This window comes from Jaculus jaculus, chromosome 3 (assembly GCF_020740685.1).
Source record: "Jaculus jaculus isolate mJacJac1 chromosome 3, mJacJac1.mat.Y.cur, whole genome shotgun sequence".
Classification (NCBI taxonomy): Eukaryota; Metazoa; Chordata; class Mammalia; order Rodentia; family Dipodidae; genus Jaculus; species Jaculus jaculus.
This window is the reverse complement of record NC_059104.1, coordinates 175658872-175672896: the sequence shown is the minus strand read 5'-3', so window position 1 is coordinate 175672896 and position 14025 is coordinate 175658872. Positions and strand designations below refer to the sequence as shown.

At 47.1% G+C, this 14025-nt stretch overlaps 1 protein-coding gene across 2 annotated transcripts in view; it reads left to right on the top strand.

The window, feature by feature from the left end:
• The first annotated feature begins 811 nt into the window (after positions 1-811).
• The window catches only part of Dennd2b (DENN domain containing 2B), a 183516-nt gene continuing 170302 nt past the window's right edge, over positions 812-14025 (top strand). Inside the window, exon 1 of one of the 2 annotated variants that reach the window (XM_004650885.2) lies at positions 812-886. The gene's annotated coding sequence lies outside the window, so the exon portion shown is untranslated. The remainder of the gene's footprint in view (positions 887-14025) is intronic. The other variant, XM_004650886.2, reaches the window with a different exon arrangement.

Genomic DNA, 14025 nt, shown 5'->3' with positions numbered 1-14025 from the left:
TATTTATTTATCTGCAAGGTGAGAGGGAGAGCAAGTAAGAATGAGCATGCCAGGGCCTAATGCCGCTGCAAACAAACTCGACACACGGGCCACTTTGTGCATCTGGCTTTCCGTGGCTACTGGGGACTTGAACCCTGGGTCACAGGCTTTGCAAGCAAGCTGCTTTAATCGCTGAGCCATCACCCCCGCCCTATTATAAACAAATTCTCAGAATCACCTAGGAGCTTTAGCTTCAGGCCAGGGCCCTGGGAACTCTGGTCTGCGTTCTGCTACTGGCTACAGTACCCAAGGTAGCTCCTTTCAATGCCCTTTGGGTTTCACGATGCTCCTGGAAAGAGCTCACGGGTCTGGTCTGTGTGAAGGCGGGCGGGCCATACAGACGGGCTTTTCCCAGACTCTCCCAAGCTCCGGCTTTTCATGCATACCAAGAGAGCCGCTTTTTTCCTCCAGTGATTGAAACCATCTGGACGGCGGGGGGGGGGGGGGTTGTCACGTGTGTATGAGAAAATGACATAAAGTTTCAGACCTCCTTGCGCTTTGCTCTAGACTCAGACAATTCTAGGTCGGCTGGTGCGGAGGTGAGGGGCCGTCCAGTCTGGGTGGGGGGGAAAGCCAGCTTCCCATCCCGGCCTCGCCGCCCCGCCCCGCCAGCCCCCTCCGTGCTCCGTGCACACCCCTCCTCCCGGCTCCGGCAGCCCACCCTCTCGGTCCTGGGTGGAGGCACACATCCTCCACGCCCCCTCCCCGCTCCCCCCTGCAGCCGGGCCGCAGCCCGGGGCGCGGATGCCCGCCCGCCCGCCCGCCCTCTCGGGAGCGGCTCCTCCTCCGGGCTGCGCGGCGGGCTCCCTCGGTGCCGAGCTCCCGGTCCGCCCCGGGCTGCGCGGAGGTGAGTTGCCTCGGGACCCTGCAGAACGTCGCCGGCTGCTAACCGCCCCCCTCCCCGGGAGGGGGGGAGTTGTCTTCCCTCCCGGCTGGGTGGCGGGCGGAGAGGGCGCGGGTTCCCGCCCAGCCCAGCCCTGCCCCGCCCCGGCCCGGCCCGGCCCGGCCCGGCCGTCTTCCTCCCGCTACTCCGATCCCGGTCCCCGCGCGCGCGCGGCCGCTGCTGCCCAGCCAGTGAGTACGTGCGGGAGGGCGGCGGGCGCTCGGCCTCGGAGGAGGGGGTGTCCTCCCGGGCGCTGGGGCCAGCCCCGTCTTCCGGCCTGGCCGGTGGGGGTGGGGTGGCGGGGATCCCCCCCAAGGGCGAGGGACGGAAGCCCAGCCCGCCCGTGGAGCCCCCTCCCCAGCCCCCGATGGGCCCCGCACGGCCCGGGACGCGCGGCTCGTGGGAAGACACGCGTGCACGCTCGCACACGCTCCGCACTGGACTCAAACAAAGGAAATTAACTTTGCATCCTATCACTGCAGCCCGCTAAACAGTTTGCGGACCGTTCCCTCCCGCCTCGCTCCTGCTTCTCCGTGTGCGCTAAGTTATTGGAGATGGTTTTTTTCCCCCCTACCCCCCCCCAAAAAAAAGTGTCTCAAGACTGAAGGGACTACCCTTGCAGCCAGATTGCGCTCCTCCGACATGGGGGGTCCAATCATGTAGTCACTGAGTAGAGTGCAAAAGACTGAACGGGTTCTAAAGAGGAAACACTGCAGTTTTCTGGGATTTTTGTATAACCAAAGCTTTTGATTGCTGGAATGGAAATAAAACAGCGCCTTGTCTAGGGGAAAGAATTTGCCGTAACGCTTGTGGGTAGCAGGGCTCGGAGTGGTGGAGAGGTCCTTACCCCATCTCAAGATGTTGTTAGGCTACCTTATCGTATGTGATCACACAAGTGACTGCGTTATCATTTTGTCTCCTACAAGTGCTACTTTTCAGAAAGCAGCCCCCTTTATTGATTTTATTTTTTATTTTTTTGTAATAGAAGTAGTCTAGATTCCAGAAAGCTACTCAAACAGACCGAATTGTCAGAAGCCTAGCCCACACGCTGAGTTAGGGAAAGACCAAGACTCCCAAGTGTGCGCTGGATGTTTCAAGAGGGGCGGAAGCGTAGTGCAGAGTTCCCAGGTTTAGCTTTGGAAAGATTCATCAAGGTATGGAGAAGAGGCTTATTTATTCAGATGCATACGGGGAAAATGTATATGTGAAGTGTTACTTCACCCTGAAATGGGCCATTTCTGACAATTTCAAGATAGCCTTTATTTTCCACGTATTTGTTACTGGACGCTTAGCGTTTGTTGGGGGTACCAGGAGTGACACCAGAGAGTATCTGGCTGGCTTAGAGTATGAGAATTATAGACGCTCAGGCAGAAGGTGATTATGAGGCAGGGCAGCATCCAGAAGCGAGGAAGTTGCAGCTGGGCCTGGAAGTGTGGCTGTGACCATGACTTAGCGCAGTTTCCAAGAGTGGGGCCGTTTGCATGGGAACCAGGAAGAAGAGAAACTGAGCAAGGCTGTGACCGTTCTGTTCCCTGTTTCATCCTTCCCTGCGGTGATTTAGATATTCTCCCTCTTGTCTTAGGAGGCAGGCTCAGAAAGGTAGGTAGCTTGCTTGAGATCACCCAGTCTTAGGGGGCAGAGGCGAAATTCCAGTGCTGGGTTGGCTGGCTTGAGCCTCCTGGGTGGCTTCCAGAGCCAGCCGTGGGAGGTCCAACTTGAATTCTGGCTTGGGGACTGGAACTTTATCCCATGGGACATGGCCAGGTTTTTAAAGATTTCTTTCTTTCTTTCTTTCTTTCTTTCTTTCTTTCTTTCTTTCTTTCTTTCTTTCTTTCTCTTCTTCGAGAAAAGGAGCAATGGAAATGAATGTGACATCTGTGTATAGGAATGCGTGTGTGGATCACACGCACGTGCAGGCCCGGAGCCCTTCATTAGGTGTTCAGAAAGGGAGGGTAGCCAAGGTATCTGGGTGTTTCCGTTGATGCCCCATTTACAGTACCCTGCAGTAAGTGGATTGGTTCACTGGGTAAGATCTGCTTGGCGTGACCACAGGGCTGAAACTTAGCTGGCAAACGCTGAATGTGTGAGTGTGTGTGTGTGTGTGTGTGTGTGTGTGCATGTGCGCACGCGTGTGTAGCAAACAGGATTGGTGGCTTGTCCTTTATGTCCCCCACATGTTTTGCAATATTTGGTGAAAGTGTTTTTTTTTTTTTTTGTTGTTGTTGTTTGTTTTCTTTCTTTTAACAACTATCCTAAGAGGTGGAGATCAATGCTATGAATTAGGAGTCTTCCCTGCCTAAGGGTTTGGGAGGTCTCCCTCTCAGAATTCTCTTGTTTCTTAAAACTGCTGAATTTTAAAACATGATAAAGATTAATCAAGATTGTGTTTTCTGTTTTGAAGCAGGGTCTTCTCTCTTGTCCAGGCTGTGCTGGGATTCACTCTGTAGCCCAGGCTGGCCTCAAACTCACGTCGATCCTCCCTACCTCAGCCCCCTGTGTGCTAGGATTAAAGGCATGTGCCAATATGCCTGGCTCCTTTCTTCATAATGAGACCAATACCAAATGAGACCAATTTTTTCACTTGTTATGGGGAAAATAGCCTTCAGAGATTTTATTGTGTGGGATGTCAAAGGGCTATAAGTGTCAGGAGTTAGAGAGGGCAAGGCTCTTTCCTAACCCTCCATAGTTATTTTATTTTATTTTTATTTATTTATGTGAGACAGAGAAAGAAAGAGGAAGAGAGAGAGAGAAAGAGAGAAAAAGAGAGAGAGAGAGAGAGAGAGAGAAGGAGGAGAATAGGTGTGCCAAGGCCCTCAGCCAGTGCAAATGAACTCCAGACTCGTGTGTTCCCTTGTACGTATGTGTGACATTGTGCGCTTGTGTCACTGTGCATCTGCCTTATGTAGGACCTAGAGATTTGAACATGAGTTCTTGGGCTTCTCAGGCAAGCACCTTAAACTGCTGTGTCATCTTTCCAGCCCCCTCCACATTTCTTATCAGGGAATTGTGTTCCTATGTACTGGTGGGAAGCATACAGTCATTGAATCCCCAAGTTTATAATCAGGCTTTTTGATTCTCTGCAGATCAAAGGACTTGGGAAGGGCAGCAGGGGGTGGAGCTGTTTCACTAGGATAGTAGTCTTGAGTTTTTGTTCCTTGTGTAGCCTATAGGTTTTTGCTTGTGAAGCTCTGTTGGTGTTCTGGAGAATATATATATATATTTCGCAATCAGAGAGAGGGTGGAGAGAGAATGAATGGGTGTGTTAGGGCCTCTAGCCGCTGCAAATGAAGTTCAGATGCATGTGCCATTTTGTGCTTCTGGCTTTGTGTGGGTACTTGGGAATCAAACCTGGGTTGTTAGGTTTTGCAGGCAAGCACCTCAACTACTGAGCCATCTCTCTAGCTCCCAAGACTTGGTTCTTAGGCCAATGATTCTCAGGTAGTGGGAGCTTGCATAGAAGAGGACTTAAAGGTAGAAAATTAAGATTTGTCAGCTAGAAATGTTTTACTGTAACTAATGTGGAAGTCAATCATTCATATATATATATATATGTATGTATGTATATAATATATATACATACATATATATATATATATATATATATATATATATATATATATATATATATATATAAATGTAAAACTTTAGGACACGGTGGTACACGTCTTTAATCCCAGCTCTCTGGAGGCAGAGGTAGAAAGATTGCTGTGAGTTCAAGGCCACCCTGAGACTACATAGTGAATTCCAGGTCAGCCTGAGCTAGAGTGAGACCCTACCTCAAAAAAAAAAAAAAATTTAAAAACCAGACAAACAAAAATAAGAAATGTATAACCAAAGTGTGGACTGGAGAGATGGCTTAGTGATTAAGGTGCTTGCATGCAAAGCTTAATGACCTGAGTTCAGTTCCCCAGTACCCATGTAAAGTCAGATACACAAAGTGGGGCATTTGGCTCCGAGTTCATTTGCCATGACTCCCCTGGAGTGCCCATTAAGAAAAACAAAATAAAAGTGCGCCTTAGCTCTCTTTTCCCCCTTTTGCTGTGTGTAAGAGCCTCTACTTGGAGAGCTGCTGCCCCTTTGAGTTGAGTTATGAAAAGATCACCAGTAACTGTATGGACATGACTCATGTCGGGTTCTGGGCTTCTGAGAAATGTCATCTTTCTCAGGGTGGGGTATTTGGAATCTAAAAACATGGGTTCAACCTCCAGCTTTGCCATTTATCCAGAGGTTTCTGGAATTGGATATCTGAGAGGTCTTGTAGCTCAGTGTTTCTCAGTATAGAGTGTGGTAATCCTATCAGGTCAGACATTGGGAGTCATGTCCGAGTTAGCCCCAAGATGGGTTCCTGCTCCCATTTTGTATCTTGTATCCCCAGAAAGCCATCTTGTTTATCTTTGGCCTCTGTTTACAGAGCAGGCTGTTTAGGGTTTCCTCAGAGGATAGCTGCCCTGTTGTTAGCTGGTGAGCTTCTCCTTTGAGTTCCTGTGAGAATGCTCTGGCCCAGGCTGACCTGGAATTCACTATGTAGCCTCAGGGTGGCCTCGAACTCACAACGAGCCTCCTAACTCTGCCTCCTGTAATTTTTATTATTTTTATTTACTTTTGGTTTTTTTTTTCGAGGTATTAGTCTAGCTCAGGTTGACCTGGAACTCACTATGTAGTCTCAGGGTGGCCTCGAACTCTCTGCAATCCTCCTACCTCTGCCTCCCGAGTGCTGGGATTAAAGGCGTGCACCACCACGCCTGGCTACAAGCTTCATCTTGAATCTCAAAAAGAAGGCTTGGCAATGCTGTTACTTTAATGTCAGAGTACTTGCTTGCATTTTTTATTGACAGTTGTTGCACATATATAATGTATGTTGACCATAATCTAATCCCCTTATCTTCTCTTGCTCACTCTCTTCCCAGGTAGTTTTTTTTTTTTTTTTAATTTTTTTTGGTTTTTCAAGGTAGGGTCTCACTCTAGCCCAGGCTGACCTGGAATTCACCATGGAGTCTCAGGCTGGCCTGGAACTCACGGCAATCCTCCTACCTGTGCCTCCTGAGTGTTGGAATTAAAGGCGTGCGCCACCACGCCTGACCTTTTTTTTTTTTTTTTTTTGACTCATTGCTTACACAGTAAATATTTTTTTGACTTGCAATTCAGTCTATAGCCCACGCTGGCCTGGAACCCATGGTAATTCTCCTACCTCAGCCTCCTAAGTGCTGGGCTTACATGTGTGTGCAACTGCACCTGGTTCCACAGCTAATGTATTTGGTAAGCATTTGTCATTTTTATAAAACATGAAAAAGGATCATTTCCATTTTCTGAGAACCAAAAGCTTAGAAAAATAGGACTAGACTCTAAGTTGCTTCTCAGATGTAAACTCCTGGTGTAGAAGGTGGACCAGTCTGACCTCTTCCATCTCTAGACATCCTTGATGGTTTGTCAAGAGGTTCGCTCTCAAAAGATTTCACAGCCTTCCTTGGCGTTGCCAAGTTTCTAGGTTAATGATCACGGGTGACCGCCTTGTGGTTAGTTTTCTTACAATGCTTTGCTGTTCTCACATCCTTCTATGCTCAGCTACTCACCGAGTGACCAGGTTATCTTTCCCCACCCCAGTGGCAGCCACCAAAAGTACGTGCTGTTCCATTTGTATCCATCCCCTTCTCTGCCCTCCGCTGGCTCAAATAGCTGAGCTCCCTATCTTTCTGTTCCGACTTTGTTAGTCTTACTTTTTAGACCTATGATTATGTCGTGTGCTTGTTACTCTGTGTTTTGTTTTGTACGGGAAGTCAGCATCAGATATGCCGACAATTAGAGCTTTCGGCTTGGAAGGGATAAAATATGCTCCCAACCCCCACCAGCGTAAGCAATTATGGAACATATGTAAACTCTGGAGATGATCTTTACAAAAATTAGCAGCGAGACAATTTTGCCCAAGTCTCTTTTTTTTTTTTTTAATTTTTTTTTAAATTTATTTATTTGAGAGCGACAGACACAGAGAGAAAGACAGAGGGAGAGAGAGAATGGGCGCGCCAGGGCTTCCAGCCTCTGCAAACGAACTCCAGATGCGTGCGCCCCCTTGTGCATCTGGCTAACGTGGGGCCTGGGGAACCGAGCCTCGAACCGGGGTCCTTAGGCTTCACAGGCAAGCGCTTAACCGCTAAGCCATCTCTCCAGCCCGAATTTTGCCCAAGTCTCTTAAGGGCTTATAAAGAATCAAGTGTTTGCAAGATTAGGTGAACTCCGTCCAGGTCCTTCTAGAAGTGTGGGAATCATTTGTTTAAACTGGAGTTTAGTGCCCCGAGCAAATATGATAGAAATAGCTATTTAACCGTGTTTAATAGCACAAAACTACAGCTCCCCCCCCATAGACCTCTGGTGATGAAAGACCACACAGTTATTAGAATAGGCTGCTTGAAACTGCTTTGAGTGAGTAAGGATCAGTTTTGGTGTTTTTTTTTTTTTTTTTTTTTTTTTTGTCATTCTTTGATGTGAAGCTGAGATCTTGGACATTAATTTAGCTAAGATAAGTTTGATTCTAGATGTTTATGAATCCACCAGTCCCTTCTCCCCAGTCTTTCTTTTGGGGGAAGGAGGCTGACTGGAGTCTTGTAGAGAGAACCTCTGATCAGGCAGTGGTCTCCTGGGAAAAAGTACTTTGTGTTACTAATGTTCTTCCAGTGTTAATATACTTACTAATGTTACTAATGTTAATATACTTCTCCATCCCTGTATCCAGTCTTTTATTAACTATCTGCCATGGAAAAAGCACTGGGCGAACAGACATCTGTTTATCTTGATTTTCCGTAGAGAGCATGCTTAATATTAGGGTGCTGATGAGTCAGTGAGTGGGTGATATTAAGAAATAGAGTGGATCTTGCTGGGCATAGTGGCGCACACCTTTAATCCCAGCACTTGGGAGGCAGAGGTAGGACGATCGCTGAGAGTTCGAAGCCACCTTGAGACTCTATAGTGAATTCCAGGTCAGCCTGGGCTAGAGTGAGACCCTACCTCGAAAAAAAAAAAAAAAATTTGAGTAGATCTGGGCCTGGTATGCAAGCCCTGAAATCCCAATTACTCAGGAGGCTGATTTTAGAGGGGAACAAGTTTAAGGCCAACCTAGGCAACTTAGTGAGACCTTGTCTCAAAATTAAAAAAGAAAGGTGGGGGGAGGGGTCAGGGATACAGCTCAGCGGTAGTGCACTGGCTTAGCATATGCAAAGCACTAGGTTCAGTCTTTAGCACCAATCACACAAAAATTGGGAAATTAGGTGGGGGCTGGAAAGATGGCTCAGTGGTTAAGGTGCATGCCTGCAAAGCCAGGTTTGATTTCCTAGGACCCACGTAAAGCCAGATGCACAAAGTGTCACATGCATCTGGAGTTTGTTTGCAGCAGCTGGAGGCCCTGGCGCACCCATTCTCTTTGTCTGTCTCTCTTCTCTTTGCCTCTGTCTACTTGAAAATAAATAAATAAAAATATTTGTAAAATACTTTCAAAAAATTAGGTGGGAGATGAATTTTAGATACGGATGTTGAGCACCTGGTTATTTAAATGCTGCTGTTGGTAAGTGTTTATACATCACTCTGGGCTCTGTCCTGGGTGTTGAGATAAACTCTGATAAGCAGGCTGAACATGTGGGGATGTATTTTCTAGGGAGTAAACAGAGCCTAGTCCGCTATTTTTCCTATTAGTCATGTCAGATTACATTTACTATTGCCAGGAACCTCAGTTAACATGATATCCTCTTGCATTAGAGAGTGCCACTCAGTTATTACTGGGCTGTCTGGATGCGCTTTCCCTTAAAGTTCTCTTCTCTTGAGCCAGGGATGGGTTCCAAGTGCTTAACCCGAAGGCTTCCATATGCTGGGCCCAAGTCCAAGGGGCATGGAAATTCTTTCTAAAATTGTGTGTTTGTCGGGAGTGGTGGCATGCACCTGTAATCCCGTCATTCTGGAGGCAGAGGCAAGAGGATGGAGAATTAAAGGCCAGCCTGAGCTACGAGCAAGTCCAAGGCTAGTCTGGGTCACTAAGTGAGACCCTATGTCAAAAAACTGAAATAGAAAAAAAGAAATTGTGGAGGGCATCAAAGCTTTCTACTTCTCACTGGGCACTAGAATCTGTACAGAGATGCCAAAGTGAAGGAAATCACATTGGAAAGAAGAAGTGCCTGTGGCTAGTTAGGGTCAGCACGGAAAAATGGGTCTTACCTCTGTCTACTTGCAAATAAATAAATAAATAAAAGTTTTTAAAATGCGTTCAAAAAAAATTAGGTGGGAAATGAAATCAAAATATCGTTTGAATCCGTAACGTCCAGATAATCAGAGGTAGCCATTGTGATGATTTTGTTTTGCTATTTTCCCCCACATCTGTGTTTTGACAGGCCACTGCCCTGCATTAGAATAATACTTAGGACCATAGTGTTTGTACAGCAAGTGTTGCAAGAGTCGTGGGAAAGGGCGCTGGAGTACTCACCGAGCGCGCGCAAGACCTCGGGTTTGATCCTCAACTCTGCAACAGAAGAAAAAGGAGGTATCGCAGGAGATAGTTTCAGAAGCCTTTTATTCCCCTCAACCCCCATTAGTAGCTCAGTGATCAGTGTGAGTAAAAACAGAATTCGTTCCTAAAATAACATCTTTGTTCTACGTTCACATTTGTTCACGGAGCAGCATTGTGTGGCCAACTGGGCTCCGTCACCTACGTAGTTCCCATAGGTTTGTTACTGTCCCTAGAGGGCCTGGGGTACATCTTGGTATATGACACTCAGAAGGGGGTTGGAGCCACTTTCTGGTAGGTCAGCTTGATTTCCTATCAGTTACAACCAGGGTCACTGGCAGGGGCTGGGGCTGCAGAGGAGGAAATCAGAAGGACACATAGTTCTGTGGAAATTGAGTTTAAAACACACACAAAAAAGTTACAAATCTTGTTTTCATCATTAACTTGGATATTTGTTCTGTGGGAAACTCTTATCACTTGGGACCATTTTGTAAATATTCATGGTAACTAGCTGAAGGCACTGTGATACTGTCCATTTGTGGGAAGAGCCCTTCTAGAAGATTCTCTGTATGCTTATCTGGGTTATGCCTGTTTTATTTCTCTGCTATTTTTTTTTTCAAGGTAGTTTCTCTTTCTAGCCCAGGCTGACCTGGAACTCACTATGGCCTCGGACTCACAGCGCTCCTCCTACCTCTGCCTCCCAAGTGCTGGGATTAAAGGTGTGCACCGCCACGCCCGGTTGGTATTGGTGATTTTTATTCTTGTAGAAATGGCCAAGAGACTGAGACATATGCACAGAGCACAAGGATTCTGCAGTCCAGTGGGAAAGTGGCATGGAAGATGTGGAAGGGCTTTGGCCAGAGTGGCTCTCTTTGCCAGGATGGGACGGATAGTGGGCTCTGGTGGTGCGGTGGTGAGGATCTAACTTACAAGTCATCATTCCTTGAAGAGGAGGAGGATTAATATTATTTTTTCCTTAAAAGAAGGCATTAGGGCTGGAGAGATAGCTTAGTGGTTAAGGTGCTTTTCTGCGAAGCCTGAGGATCCAGGTTTGATTCCCCAGAACCCATGTAACCGTGTCAGCCAGATGCACATAGTAGCACATGTGTCTGGAGTTAGTTTGCAGTGACTAGAAGCCCTGGTGTGCCCATTCTCTCTCCATAAATAAAAATAAAATATTTTTAAAAACCCTTGTGGCGGGGGGGGGGGGAACGACGACAAGAAAGCATAGTGTAATGTATTGATTTCTTTGAAGTTTACATGGTGTTTTCTATGAATAAGTGTTTGCAAATATCTGAGTAAATGTCTATGCCAAGGATGTATATGCAAGATGAATATGAGAAACCTAAAACATGTCATTGTTACCTAAAGTATTAAGTATTAAGTCACCTAGCTCTAAACTGAGTCCAGACAAGGCTTAGGATGTGTGGCCGGATGCAGACCTTGGCCTTGTGCAGACATTGGAGGTGTTGGAGTGCCCCAGGACTTAGTCCTTTAGCCCTTCTCTCTTTAGGTGGCCCACGGTTTTGTTTTATTTATTTATTTATTTTGTTTTTTTGAGGTTGGATCAGGCTGACCTGGAATTCACTATGTAGTCTTAGGGTGGCCTCGAACTCACGGCAATCCGCCTACCTCTCTGCCTCCCGAGGGCTAGGATTAAAGGTGCGCACCACCACGCCCGGCTGTTTTTTTTTTTTTAATTTTGGAGAGGCCTCTCTATAGCCCTTGCTGGATTGGAACTCATTATGTTGACTTGGCTAGCAGCGATCCTCCTACCTCTGCTTCTTGAGTGCTGAGACATAGGCATTTTCCACTCTACTTGACATGGTCCCAAGGGTTTTAAATTTAGTGTTAGAATTTATGGAGTATTTACTCTGTGGTAGACTCTATTCCAAGGGTTTTTCAAAATTTTATTTTTACTTGTTTATTTGACAGAGAAAGAGGGAGAAATAGAGAGACAAAGAAAGACAGAATGGACATGCCAGCACCTCCGGCCATTGCAAAAGAACTCCAGATGCATGCGCCCCCTTGTGCATCTGGCTAACGTGGGTCCTGGGGAATTGAACCTGGGTCCTTTGGCTTTGCAGGCAAATCCCTTAACCTCTAAGTTATCCCTCCAGCCCTATTCCAAGGGTTTTACAAGCAGTAATTTAACCTTCCAGACAGCCATACTTTTATCATCTTTACCAGAAGGTGGAGGAGCTGAGGTCCAGAGGCGATGAACTCAAGATCAGCCAGCTCATGAAGTGGAGAGCGAGGATGCGGAGCTGCTCAGCGGCTTCCCAAAGCTCTGCCCTGACTGGTTCTGTGGAGCCTTCTTGGGCCCCGTTCCTCCATTCCTCCTGTTTCTTTACCCGCTTGTCTTCAGGTAGCAACCAGAGCATTGTGTAATCTGCGTGGAAGCCTCACAGCTAGAGGCAGAGTCTGGATTTACTGTCCGTCCTGCTGAGCTCTAACCCCTAGGCTTCCACCTGCTCTCCACCTTCCTCCCATCTCAGAGCTTTGCCCCCTCGCCTTGGGATACCCTTCTTCCCAGGTATCGGGTATCGTTAGTGTACCCACGCCCACCCAAGTGTGGGCTCCAGCACACAGCCTCAGCGAGGCCTGCCTGACTGGCCTGTGTGAAACTGCCTTGAGCCACTCTTTGATCCTTTGTGGTTTTTTTTTAAATTTTTTATTTATTTATTTGAGAGCGACAGACACAGAGAGAAAGACAGATAGAGGGAGAGAGAGAGAATGGGCGCGCCAGGGCTTCCAGCCTCTGCAAACGAACTCCAGACGCGTGCGCCCCCTTGTGCATCTGGCTAACGTGGGACCTGGGGAACCGAGCCTCGAACCGGGGTCCTTAGGCTTCACAGGCAAGCGCTTAACTGCTAAGCCATCTCTCCAGCCCTCCTTTGTGTTTTTTGCTCCTAAAATTCTGTTACATATTTGTCTGCTTTCCTAAATAAACTCCATGAGGTTGGTGACTCTGCCCATTTGTTTACTGGCATCTTTATTTTTGAGAATAGCACGTGGGAGGTTTTCTTTAAATATTTGTTGACTAAAGGAATAAACGGTCCATTTGCATTTGATGTTTGTGTCATTTGTATTGAACATGACTTCACTTGGTTAAAAATAGTGGAGAAGAAAGAGATAGGCAGCTGATAGGGTGTGGGTCCTAATTGGCTTTCTGTTTCTCATCAGGGCTTAGCTGTGATATCTGGCTATGAAAGTGGTCAGAATGTCTTGATTGGATGAATGTGCTGTGTGATTTATTCTGGTTTCCAGACAGGCGTGCAGAGGGGAGAGAGCAATGTGGGTTGGAGTGCTCAGAGAAAATTCTTGGAGGATTTGCAGGGAGAGACTGGATTTAGTTGGTCATGTAGGAATCAGGATAACTTTGTGTTTTATTTTGTATGTTTGTGTGTGATGTGTGTGTGTGTGTGATGTGTGTGTGTGTGAGTGCACGTGTACCTTGGCTGGTGAGGCAGAGAACCTCGGATGTGGGGCCTCCCACCTTATTTGAGATAGGCTTTCTCTTGTTCTTTGCTTCGGGGAAGGCCAGACTTTCTGACCAGGGAGCTTCGGGAATCTCCTAACCCTACCTTCTAGTTGCTGTACGTGCATTGGGATTCAGACACTTACGACTCTTGGCATTTGGTGTTATGTGGGTGCTGGGGCTCTTAGCTTTGGTTAGCAGCCTTGCAGAGCAAGCACCTTTAACCACCGTGTGTCTTCCCAGCCCAGGATAATTTTTTTTTTTTAAGCTAGGACTTTTAGGTGATCTACTTCAACCTTCTGTTTATAGATGGGGAAACTGAGCTTAGAGGGGCAAAGAATGTGTCTAAAGGCACACAGCTAGCTTGTGCCAGAGCCATGCCCGGGATCTGGGTGTTTCAGTTCATTTTCCTCTCTGCAGCGCCATGTCCAGAGTTGAGGTGACACTGTGGGGACTGAAGGTGACTGGGGACCAGTATCAGGAAAGGCCCATAGAAAGAGAGAAAGAAAAGACGTTGGTTGATGTGAACAGAAATCTGGTTGTCTGTCAGGCATGGTGGCGCACGCCTTTAATCCCAGCACTCGGGAGGCAGAAGTAGGAGGATCACCCTGAGTTCAAGGCCACCCTGAGACTACATAGTAAAGTCCAGGTCAGCCTGGGCTAGATTGAAACCCTACCTCAAAAAAAAAAAAAAAAAAAAAAGAAAAGAAAGAAAGAAAGAAAGAAAAAGAAATCTGGTTGTCTTAATTGAATCAGCAGGTTTATGAAAGAACACTGGGAGAGCTGGACATAGTGGTACACACCTTTAATCCCAGCCCTGGGGAGGAAAAGATAAGGAGGGAGGATCTCCATGAGTTTGAGATGAGCCTGGAACTACAGAGTGAGTTCCCGGTCAACCTGGGCTAGAATGCGACCCTACCTTGAAACACACACACACACACACACACACACACACACACGGAGACAGTAGACTGTATAAGGTGAATCAGATCCTCTGATGTCAGCTTGAAGACTTTACATCTGGAAAACTTGCTACCTCATCCTGCATCTGGCTTGCAGGCAGTATTCAGCATTCAGCAGATCTACTGGACAGCTTCTAAACCCCAGCACCAGATACTGTGCTGAGGACTGGAACCTTGATAT